The sequence below is a fragment of the Lycorma delicatula genome, chromosome 8 (genome assembly GCF_047948215.1).
Source record: "Lycorma delicatula isolate Av1 chromosome 8, ASM4794821v1, whole genome shotgun sequence".
NCBI classification, from domain to species: Eukaryota; Metazoa; Arthropoda; class Insecta; order Hemiptera; family Fulgoridae; genus Lycorma; species Lycorma delicatula.
In genome coordinates, this window is record NC_134462.1 from 116000594 (window position 1) to 116013336 (window position 12743).

General features: G+C 30.4%; 1 protein-coding gene across 1 annotated transcript in view; it reads right to left on the bottom strand.

The window, feature by feature from the left end:
- LOC142329518 (discoidin domain-containing receptor 2-like) overlaps positions 1–12743 on the bottom strand; it is a 405738-nt gene that overhangs the window by 259995 nt on the left and 133000 nt on the right. The window lies entirely within an intron of this gene.

Below are 12743 nucleotides of genomic sequence, written 5' to 3' on the forward strand. Positions count from 1 at the left end.
TTTAATTTCACAGTAAAATCTACAGCACAAACAGAATTTGATAAAGTCCGTGAAACATTAAAACAAGAATTAAGCCTGAATTGCTTATTTAATTATTTTAATTACTACCCTATCCAAAATAATTAAAAATAAATACGTTGTATTTATTAGTAAGTTAAATCTATAATAATAGGCAATTACCCATATGTTTCAATTAAAACGTGTACCTCTTCCTTCCTGAAACCAAAATAATCTTCTAAAAATATACTATCCGTTTTCCGTAATAGCAGTATATTCCCTAATAGCAGTAGTAAAACGGATAACACTATTCGTTTTCCCTAACAGCAAGATTATTGTTATGAGAGTATTTAGTGGGGCTTTAGTCTTATTGTACAGTACTGTTCGCGTTTCATTGTCGAGAGTTTTTTTTTTAGTAGTGGGTCGAAAATATACTTGTTTGAATCGTCAGGCACAACACCAGTTTCATAAATTTTTCAGACTAGTTCGTACACTGCATTCTTACATATATTTCCAGACAATTCTATTATTTCTAATAATAATTTATAAAAAGTATATAACAAATATAAAAAAAAAAAAATGGTCTATAACCCGTTAAGGTTATAGACAATGAGAAAATTAGAAGCGGTAAAATCATGGGAACATGAAATTCGTCAGATTAATTTACAAAGTTAGGAGGAGCAAGAACATATGAAACTGATTGATTTAAAAAAATAAAAAACTGAAATTGCATAGTGGAGTAGATTATTTGAAACTAAGAAAAATGGTATTCAACTATAATAGTTTTTTTTTTTTTTTTTTTAATTGAATTTTTACGGGCATCGACTGCTAAGGTCATTAGCCCTCGTCACATTCTTTAAAAGAAATTATTATCTCCATCAGGAACGTCATATGTAAGGGTGTAAAGGGACCTTACATTCTATTTAAAAGCACAAACTACACAAAACATTTAAGACATAAAAGACAAGGACAATCAGAAACACTTACGGGGTGTAAAGGGCCCCGATATTAAAATTTGAGATAAGGTTCTCAAAAGACCATGAAATTAAAATTAAAGTTAAACTTATCAATACCATTTCTATCTTTATATATATAAAACTACCGCTTAGAGTATCTTTTATCACAGCTTTAGACTTCCATTTTATAGACTTTTTAGAAATTCACTGGCGTGTAAAAATGCAACTGTATTTTCTTCATTTCCATTATCCAGATCAGCTCTAATATTATTTGTAAGACGGAACCTCTTTCTGAGGTCATCATATGCTTGATTGTCAGTGTTTTATTACAAACACCGCACATTGGTCTCACTTCGCCGGTTAACAAATATAAATTTGTTAATCGCGTGTGACCGATTCTAAGTCTGGTCACCGCTACTTGTTCACGGCGAGTCAACTTAAAGTCGCTTTTCCATTTATAAGGAGAAGTTTTTACCGAGTTTAATTTTGTATTTAAACTTCTCCATTCAGCGTTCCACTTATTTCTTACTATGTTTGTTAGACGGTTTTTAATATCTGCCACTCTTACAGGAAATGCATCCAAATCATCGCAGACTGTTGCCTTTCTGGCAGCTTCGTCTGCGATTTCATTACCTGTAATACGAGCATGCCCCGGAGTCCATACAAATACGCATCGGTGTCAGGATGTTTGCAATTAGGACATCCTTAATGTTGTTGTTCCGAATTGCGACAAGCGCACTTAATGAATCGGAAAATATTAGCACTCTCTCTTCGCAATAGTGTTCAGTATAGCGAAGAGCTTGCTGAATTGCGGTGAGTTCTGCCGTGTAGACACTGGCCACATCTGGCAGTTTCCAAAAGTGGGCTTCTTCATTTACATATATTGAGCATCCAACACCATGTTCGGTTTTAGAACCGTCAGTATAAATTCTAATATGTTCTTCGTAACTGCTGACGGTTGCCAAAAATTCCTGTTGGATGATCACTGCTGGTTTCTTTTTTATTTCTCCTTTCTTTCTCCATTCAGTTTCCAGCACCTGATAATTATATTTAAGAATTTTTTATTTAAAAAAATATAAAAGTGTAATAAAAATGTTATAATTACAACATTGGAAAAATTTTAATTGGAAACCGAATCCTTCTTCTGCATTAATCATTTTAATTGATCTGTGTTAAAAAATTGAATTTTTTTATTTTAAAATATTTTATAAAAGAAATTTTTTTGTATTGCTCTGAAAACATTAACTTTTATGAGATTTAAGTGTTAAAATAAAATTCACTCATTTTTTGAGATTAAATAACATATGTAATTTACTAATTATTACCCCTACCACAAGTATTTAATTATATAGATTTAATCGCAAATTTTTACGTAAATGGAATCAGATTTGGTTAACGTGTTTAATTTTTCAATTAACTGAATTTACGTGTTTCAAGTTTACTACGTAGGGTTAAATATATCTTGTTTATAAGTATATGCAGTTTGTATTACATGACAAACCATACCAGTTAATTAAACAAGACAACAACATTGGTACTATTTACATTTTACTGATATAATCGGTTTGTGTGTAATTGTTACTACGAATAGGTTATATATTTCACTCCTTACAAAATTTATTGCAGTATTTATGTGGTGGTATTAGTTGTTATATAGTTGTGGTATGTATTATATTTTATTCTGCATTAGTTCTGTAAAATAAATTTGATTATTATTTTTAAGTGACAGTAGTAATTTTATACTATTTTGTCGCGTAACCAATAAATAATATTGATTGATTAGTTGCAGTTGTTTTTTTAAGAAGAAACTGGCAAAAAGAGCATATATTTACTCCTCAATATTGTACCTTACACGAGATAAAACTATTTTGAAAACAAATAAACCTAATTAAGTTTCTGAATTAAAAATAGAATAAATCAATTTGTAATAAATTTAATCATGTATTTGGTTTTACGAGAATAAAAGAAAATTTATTTTAATAAATTTATTGAATCACAATTAACCGAGCAGTTTTAAAATGGGAGAAAAATTCTTAGTAGTATATATATCAAAAGAAGATTCTCTTATCCTATATATACAAGTTTAATTTTGCAACTAGCAATTTTAACAGTTTGCTTTGTCAATATTCTAAAATAAATTTGTAATAGAGTATTATCCATTACATTCATCTGAATTTTGCGTAATACCTAAAATGTTAAATAAATTAATAAATTATTATGTTTAAATTCGTAGATAATTACATTAAATCATATTACGTAACGGGTAGTTGAGTAAAAAAAAAAAAAATAACTGCTTCAACATTTGCCTGAAAGGATCCAGAAAAATGTACAAGAATACGAATAATTATAATGAAATGTAAATAATCCTTCACCTGGATTGAACTAGAACAGACGAAAGAAGTATAATAACGTATAATTAAAAATAAATAAAATTATATTAAGAAGTCTTCAATTTTCTTTTTCGTACTTTATTATAGATTTGAATATCATTTTACAATGTTTATTACATGAAGTTACTTAAATAGACAATTAATAGTCACACAAACAAATTCGCGCGCGTGTTTGTGAATATAGTTTTATATATATATATATACATATATATATATATATAACTATATGCAGTTTGTATTACATGACAAACCATACCAGTTAATTAAACAAGACAACAACATTGGTACTATTTACATTTTACTGATATAATCATAGAGAGAGAGAGAGAGAGAGAGAGAGAGAGAGAGAGAGAGAGAGAGAGAGAGAGAGAGAGAGAGAGAGAGAGAGAGAGAGAGAGGGAGACTGTATGGTGGAAAGAAAGAGTGAAGAAGAAAAAGAAAGAGAGATTTGATAAATTGGAAAGAACGGGAGAATCGAAGGCAGTAAGCAATAGTGTATCCTTCAAGCAGGGTGTCATCTGGTTAGAGATAAAAGTTTTCTTGGCTCAACAGATGTTACTTAACTTTTTAAGAAAACTTTTAACAGCTGACTGATTGAGCCCATCCAGAAGAGACCCGCCTAAACAGTCTAACTCAAAATTATTATTAAAAGATTTTATTTGTTTTTTAACGAGGTCTTCCAAGAAATAATATTGTTATTTTTATTAACAATTTTGCTATTTATTTCAGCATGTTTTATTCAGTTCAAAGTATTCAATAGACAGTATTATTATTAATCTGATTCTGGTATAAATATTTTTATTTTCACATACGTATAAGAAAAAAAAACACGGCCCCAGAAAAGATATCGATCCCAGAAATTTTAATCAGAGGAAAGTACGAGTACATTTCATACGGTTGTTAACTTAAGTGCATGTATTAACATGAGCCAGGCTAATGAATATTAAGGGTGTTTTTTTTTATTTTAAACTAAATATATCATTTATATAAGAAAAGTTTCTGTTTAGGGGAGCAGTATTATTGCGGTATACAATGCCGTTTGGTCCCAAGGGCAACTGGAAGTCATTATTGAGTATCCTAACTAGGCGCTCAATTAGCTTTAACAACAGGAAAATATTTCCTTCCATGCATATTCTGTACAGTAATATACCTACCGCTCTTGTTTTCTAAGCCCTCCCTCTAAATTTACTGGTGGTAAAAAAACGATGCGGTCGTGGTCGCTTTATTTTCTTTCTTCATTTCATTTAATCAATGAAAAGAAGGAAGGTTAATCGAATTTCATTAAACAGTTTTTTCCGAGGAATGGTTAAAGAAAAAGAAAATAAAAATAGGGAATGTTTAGAATTATCGTACCTCATTTGCTCTTAAATTCTTTTTCATGAATAATTTGTTCCTTTTCATTTAAATACAGTATTACTACTGGGAAGAATTCGATTTGTGATATAAATAAATGCGGTGTAAATAACAACATTCAATCAATTCCAAACCGTAAAATAAAAAAAATACAAAAATTTATTTCCATAAATACTGTAGACAATAAAAACCACAATTGAAACAAATAAAATAAATTTCAACAACTATTTAGACTTTTTTTTTAATCCTGATAAGAAAGACTAAAATAAAAAAACCTTCTCATATATTTTTCCAAAATGTGTTTTTTAATTTAACTCTACGAATCATAAAAAGTAATAATCGAAATTTTAATAAATAAAACGGCTTTTAAGGTAATCTTTGTAGTTTTCTAGATGCTAAATTATTTAGCTAAAGTGATCAAAATTGCAATACTTGTATTATTTGACACATTTATTACTTTTAAATTTGTCACATTAGATTACGTAACACGTATAAATATTTCCGTTGTAGTGTGGATAAACTAATTAAATCTTGTTATCTAAATGAATGAATTGATTAATGTTTTCTAACAAAATCTCTGATTAGGAATATGCTAAAAATGTTAAATTTCAGTTCATATAAACAAATTGAACATAGTCTATATGAGAATACGTTTAGGAATCTAAAAAATACAGAATATATTATAATTAGTGGATAAATTAGAGAAACAGACTGAACCAAAATTAAAACACGTAAACTTGATATACGTGTAAAGCAATAAATGTATTTGAAGAATAAGTTTAATCAAAATTATAATTAAAAATAAGGTACTGAGTAAATTTAGGCTTACATATATAATGTATAATGTAAAAAATAAAATAAAAAATTATAACATCAAACAATCCTACTCTCAACCCACCAGTTATAAAATTATTTCAAATCTGAAATATTGAATACATTTATTAAATTTCAGGGGGTTATATATATTCAAAATCTGAAGATTAGCACTGACATCAATACGAAACCTCAAATGTATACAAAACAGATGCAATTATTATTAAATCTTCAAGTAAAACAAAACCCAGTCATGATAGTAAACAGAAAATTATTTAATAAATATAATCGTAAAATGATATTTTGAGAAACAAGAAATTAATAAGTTTAAACGTGTAAAAAACTCAACGTTAAATCTGAATCTATAATTTTGAGGTATTAATATTTTCCTGTGTATTATAAGGTACAGTAAATCGAGAAGAATGATTTGATATGGTCATAAACAACTTATGCCAAGCTTACTAACAAAAGTGATGAGTATAGGGTTTCCATTGCGATTTGCAATAAATAGAATATGCTGTTTCATATTCATCATGACAGGACAACTTAAATGTATCTGGCATTCCATTTTGCAAAAGTCATTTGCACTCGATTTACTCGAGGGAGTGGCTGTGAATTATTAAAATCTTTACTCTGAGAGAATTTGACAAAGGTAACCAGCGGAGGAGAAATGTAACTATCTAAGGTACTTTAAAAGTATCATAGTCATAAAGTTTGAAGCAGATGGAGTAAGAAAAAAGATACTGTACCCCTCTTTAATATACAAAACTTTAAAAAAATATACAAAAAACATAAGATCAATCAGAACATGATCACTACTATAGCTATTTTTTTAAACAAATTTCATAAAGTAACCGAAAAATATTCGTGAATTTTTTTTTTAAGTATTCAATTTCTTAATTTACTGTCGGAAAAAAAATGATTCCACTATTACCATATTTTAATATTTCGTTTAATTTTCATCTTGACTTTTATGTTCTTGAACAAATTTTTAGAAAAAAAAACTACTTTAGCGTTCAATTTGAAAAAATCTCATGATCGGCCAATTTTTTTTTGTCTACCGTTTTTTGTCGGGTTTGTTGCAGCTCACCAAGATTCCTTATCTAGTCGTTTCGTTTCGGTATAACCTCCCTACACATTACACCCTAACAATTTGATTTACATATTGCAAAACTTGCCTGCCTGCACAATTTTTCCCATTTACATGTCCCTCCAGTATTAAAGCGACTATTCCAAGATTCCTTAAAATGTGGCCTATAAGTCTGTCTCTTCTTTTAACTATATTTTTCCAAATGCTTTTTTCTTCATCAATTTTCCGCAACACCACTTTATTCGTCACTTACCATCCATTTGATTTTTAACATTCTCCTGCAGCCCCGCATTTCAAAAGCTTCTAATCTTTTCTTCTCGAGTACTCCGATCGTCCAAGTTTCACTTCCATATTCGTCAACATTTTGACGTTTAAATTAATTTTGATGTAAACAAATTATATTTGTGACTGAAAGCTCATTTCGCCTGTGCTGCTCGGCATTTTATATCGATCCCAAATAACAAAATTATGCTACCACGTAATCTTTTCCTATTTTTATATTTAGCGGTCCATCTACATTATTTTGACTATATCATTTTTTAAATATAAAATACATTCTTAAATAACGATTGAAATATTAAGTAATATTTTTGTATAAAAAAACTTTGATATTCATATGTTTTGATGAACCAGAGACCTTTGCCAAAATGCTTCACGTAAAGAGTGAGAAAGAAAGAAGGAAAAAATAAATTAAAATAAAATAATAATAATAACACTATTGATGATGGACCGTGAGTGAATGAATGAATGAATGAATGAAGATTCATTTTTTCAAACATGTAAGTAAAACAGAGCAGGTTTTTAGGAACCATTTTAACAGAAAACTACAAAAGCGGCAAAAAACAAAAATAGCAATGGTTAAGAAACATTAATATAAAGTAATATGTTTTATCCAGTAAGATGGAATTAGGTTTGAAGGACAGAATTATGTATGAATCATTCATTATTTTTGTAGTATACTTAAGGAGTTTTAATTTGGACACTAAGAAAAATCGAAATTAGAATAGAAGTTAAATGTGAGGGTTGAGGAGACCGGAGAAAATTAAATTAACTGACAGTAAAAACTGAAGAAATAATGAGGAGAGTAAATAAGGATGGAATCTTAATCAGAAAGATTCAGAAAAGGAGAGCTGAGTAGCTGAGAAAAATAAAGAGCATACGTTAATAAAACAGTGCTAAATGGATTAATGACGGGTGAAGCAATACAATCTGGTTTGAACCATAAGTTATAGACTATCAAAAAGGAAACGAAATTACCAAACATTTTGCTTGAAACATTGGAGAATGGATGTGGACGTGATCGCAAGGAATTAACTTAAGGAAAATCGATGATGATGACAACAATATTATATATATATATATATATATATATATATATATTATAATATAATATATATAATATTCGTAGACAGACAGACAATGTCTGTCTTCCAGTTAAGTATTCCCACCAAATGGTGACAAAACTCAACGTAGATCTCATATAACTTGAAATCATCTGTCTTCATTTCATTGACGATTTCCAAGAAAATTAAAATTTTAATTTCAATAAAATCTTTATCATAAGAACTCAATATAAACACAATTTATAAAAATCTACTTTAAAACTACTTACAAAAACTTAATAGTTATGCCTAACACTCTTTAGGAAATAGATCCATACACATAAACAAATAAGACAAAGTTTTTTCTTCAGTTTTCTTTTAAGTCGGTAGAAACGTCATAGTAAAGTTTAAAATAAAAAATCAGATGATATGAGTAAGACGATGAAGAAAAAGGACGACTTCTGAAGACATGTAAGCATAGTACCAGATAAATGAAAAAGTCAGGTTAGTCAGCGATGGTTTAAAGGGCTGTGGAGTCGGGGCAAGACCGGCATAACTCAACCCGCTACGTTCCCCCATCATTGCTGTCGAGCGTGTACGTCGGTAAAGGGTGGAAGGAGTACAAGAATAAGAAGAAGAAGAAGAGCTAGGAGCAGGAGAAAGAGAAGATATGGATGAAGAAGAAATAGGAGAAGTAAAAAGGGAGAGTAAATCTCTCATATTACACAAGCCTCTGGAGCTATAATCTGCGTAATGGGGAAAGTGGAGGAAATATGTCTCTTTACGTAACGCTAACATAAAGAGGTATTCTACTAGTATTACTACACTGCCAGTACCACCAGCATGAAACCAAAATGATAAATGTATTTCATTTTGCTTTAAAATAGACACACGTATACACACACGCATACGCCTACGAGCAAACAACCCCGTCTGAATCTTATCGTAAAGTAAACAAAAATCTTTTGTGATGTGAAATAAACAAACAATAAATTAGTTTAACTACAGCCTAATAGGCTAAAAATAAATCAAATAATAATTACGCTGTAATTTTATTTCGTAAGTTTACTTGTAATAAATTTCTGTCGTACTTAAATCATCATTTAATTCAAGATTCCGCTTTAAAAAAGTAGCGCCTAAATATTTTCATTAATTTTCATACAAAATTTAAATACAAGCTAATATATTTTGAATAAGGAATTACACGTTTTGAGGTTGGAAATCACTAATTTCTAGGGATCTATAGCTCTCCCCCCAATAATAAGAAATCGTGTAATAAGATAACTATATTCCATAAACAGACTTATGTGCAATTGTGTTGTAGTGTAATTCAATTTTGCAGATGTCTAAGTGAATGCTGACAGTTTTATGCCAACCTTATATTTTAAACGTATATTGCAATAACTGCGAAAAAAGATTAAGATTCATACGTCCAATATTATTTAACGGAACGTAAATATGTTTGTAAATACCTCAAAAGTATTTATAGAATCATACCAAACTACGTAAAATGCGGTGGTAATTATCCGTAACCATTCGTAATATACAACTCAATAATAAATATGTGGTGGATCTGGTTGAATCACCTAGTAAATAAAGCTTTTACACTCGGATCTGACAAAGAAGTATTATTCAAAGAAGCACAATTTTCGGCAGATTTTTGTAAAAAAGAAATATATTGATGAATTAAAAAAAAAAAACAACAAGCATTTTGATATTAAGTTTAGAAAATATACTCTGAGCTTGGATCCGTTAAGTTAGGACGTTAAACAAAACGGTCCAGAAACCACATTATATGATTAATATTATATCGATGAAGTTTTGGTCACATGTTTATAAAGAAAAACATTGGCCGGCCAGATTCTTCACTGACATAATGCGGACCGGTAGCGTGCCCAGAGAGTTCAAGCGATCGAAGGTAGTAGCCATTTTAAAACCAGATTAACCAGCAAACTTACCTAAGAGCTACAGGCCTATAGCATTGCTGTCACTGGCATATAAATTACTAGAAAGGCTTTAGGCTAAAACGAAGTTGCACCGACCAAGTTGTCTCGCTCACAACGTACATTGAAGCAGGGTTCCAAAGAGATCTTAAAACCTCTGCTGCATTCGTTGATTTATCGGCCGCTTACGACACTGTCTGGAGAGAAGGCATGATTTGTAAGGTCCTCCGTGTAATCCCATGCAAACTAACAGATCGCTTCCTTAATAACATGTTGAACTACAGAATATTCCAAGTTATGGGACCCGATTTAAGCTCACCAAGGAACGGCCTGCCACAAGGGTCGGTATTTGCGCCTCTCCTTTTCAGCCTCTATGTTGCGGACATGCCAGAGACAAGATCTAAAAAGCACGGCTACGTCGATGACTGGGTGCTAACAATAAAATGCAGATCGTTTGGAGAGTCGGAGGAGGTCCTGATGGCTGACCTGGAGAAACTGGGAAAGTACTTCTGGAGATGGCGCCTCCATCAAAATGCTAGTAAAGCAGAGGTGTCATGCTTCCATCTGAGTAGAAAGTTCGCTAATAGGGAGCTTAAAATTCTATTCGAGAATACATGGCTCTTTCACAATAAGACACCAAAATACCTAGGCTGACACTTGATAGAACGCTTTCATTTAAGGAGTACCTAATGATAACTGCAGAGAAATTGAAAAAGAGAAATTACATTATATGTAAGCTCTGTGAAACAACGTGGGGAGCATCGGCTTCCATTTTGCGCACGTCGGCTCTGAACCGGGTCTTCTCGGCTGCTGAATATTGTGCGCCAGTGTGGCTTAACAGCCCTTCTGTTCATAGAATTCAACTTAATAACTATGAGATAACTATGTTCTACTTAACTTAATAACTATGTTCAACTTAATAACTATGAGAAAGATTGCCGGGGTTAGCAGGTCTACTCCCGTGGAATGGCTCCCGGTATTGAGCCACATACCACCCCCCAAACCTGCGCCGTATGAACGCTCTTGTAAGAGAGTACAAGAAGATTATGGACAATCGAAACCTACCGATACATGAGAACACTGAGGATGCCATTCGTGATCGCCTTCGATTTAAAAAGCCACCTATCAAAACAGCAATTACTGACACAGAGGACGGATTTAACCTAACTGACGCCTGGCGTCAAGAATGGACCACAAAGTAGAATAACCGAATCCCATGTATTACATAAAGGCCGCCGGGTTTTGACTTTTGACACGTAAGACATGGTCAACGCTATACAGAATAACTCAGCATCGTAGGTGCGCCTATTTCCTGTATAAATGGAGTAAAACCGACACCCCTTTGTGAGTGTGGTGAAAATCAAACTGTTAAACTCATCACAGAAATTTTCCCTAGGACGGCTTATGAAGGGATCCTCAAGGTGCAAGACAATATTTTTTCAGTGCATGACATTATTTATTCATCTCTTTATAGAAAAGAAAGAAGAAGACTTTTTACTTTCTTAGCTAAAATATTTACCGTAAGAATAGATCGGAAATCATCTAAATAACAAGTTTCTGTATACAAGATCTGTAACGCAGAAATGTTGCAGACAAAGGGGTATTCTTGTTACAATTTATTATTATACAGTCATAAAAATGAGATTTCAAGTATATAAGATATATGCTTCCATCATTTCTAAAACTGTAATAATAAAATTGTTATATTTCGAGAAGTAATTTGTTTATTTCTAAGATCCAGACGAAGATGACTTGTTTATTTCTAAGATCCAGAATAAAATCTTATGAAGACAAGGTTACAACTAAAAGGAAGTTAAATTTAACCAGAAGGATATTTATAATGAAATCGATTTCATTGTAAAGGAATCAAATGTAGACAAAAAAAATACGGTTTCCATTTATAAAAAGCTACATTCAACTAAAATATTGATTTAGAATTACCTGAAAAATATATATAATTATACTAATATATATAAACTACCCTGGTGCTGAGGACAAATTTAATTACAATTGTTGGTTTTACTTTAAGTACTAAAAATAGAAAAACGACCTCGTTAAAGCCAATTAATTTTTGTTACAGTGCATTTATTTCAATAAGAAAACACTTATCTTAACGAATAACGAGAAAATTGAAGTTGGAAAATGGAGGTAACAAGCTAAAGAGAAAAGCTATTTTTATGATGTACCTTTCTTGACAAATATAACTGCAACAAGAGTAATATGTTTTTCTTTTCATAACTGCCATAGCAACGAATAATTGCAATCAACACAGTATTGTACAAGTATGATTTTCTTACATTACTTATTAACTTACTGTCTACTTCTTACTTAAATTTATATGAAATGAACAAATAAAATTATTATTGTAAGTTTATTTGTAATTGCTATTTATTACAATTATATTAAATAAATAAAAATATATATTAAAAATGTATTCAATAAAGAATGCATTATATATTGAAATTAATTTTAAATTTGTATGATATTAATTGGTAAAAATGATAAAATTTGATTTAGATCTATTTGTTTGTTTATACAATATTTTGCATAAAAATAAAAATAAAAATACGCACAAAGATATAAATTTTAAAACAACCATCACATAATATTTTGAAAGAAAACACGCGTACAATACTTAAAATAAATAATAATTTCATTGTATGTAGTTCCACAGAGAAATGTTGTAAACAAATAAATAAACATACCTACTCAACCATAACCTACTATCAAGTTAAAATCCTCTTTTTAAATTTAAATTTAATCACGTGAAATATATCCAGCTACTAAATATATAATTATTTAAAACAAGTTAAATTCTTTGTGAGGTAAATGAAAATAGGTTAAATTAAAGATTTTGAAATAAATACATTTAAATCACT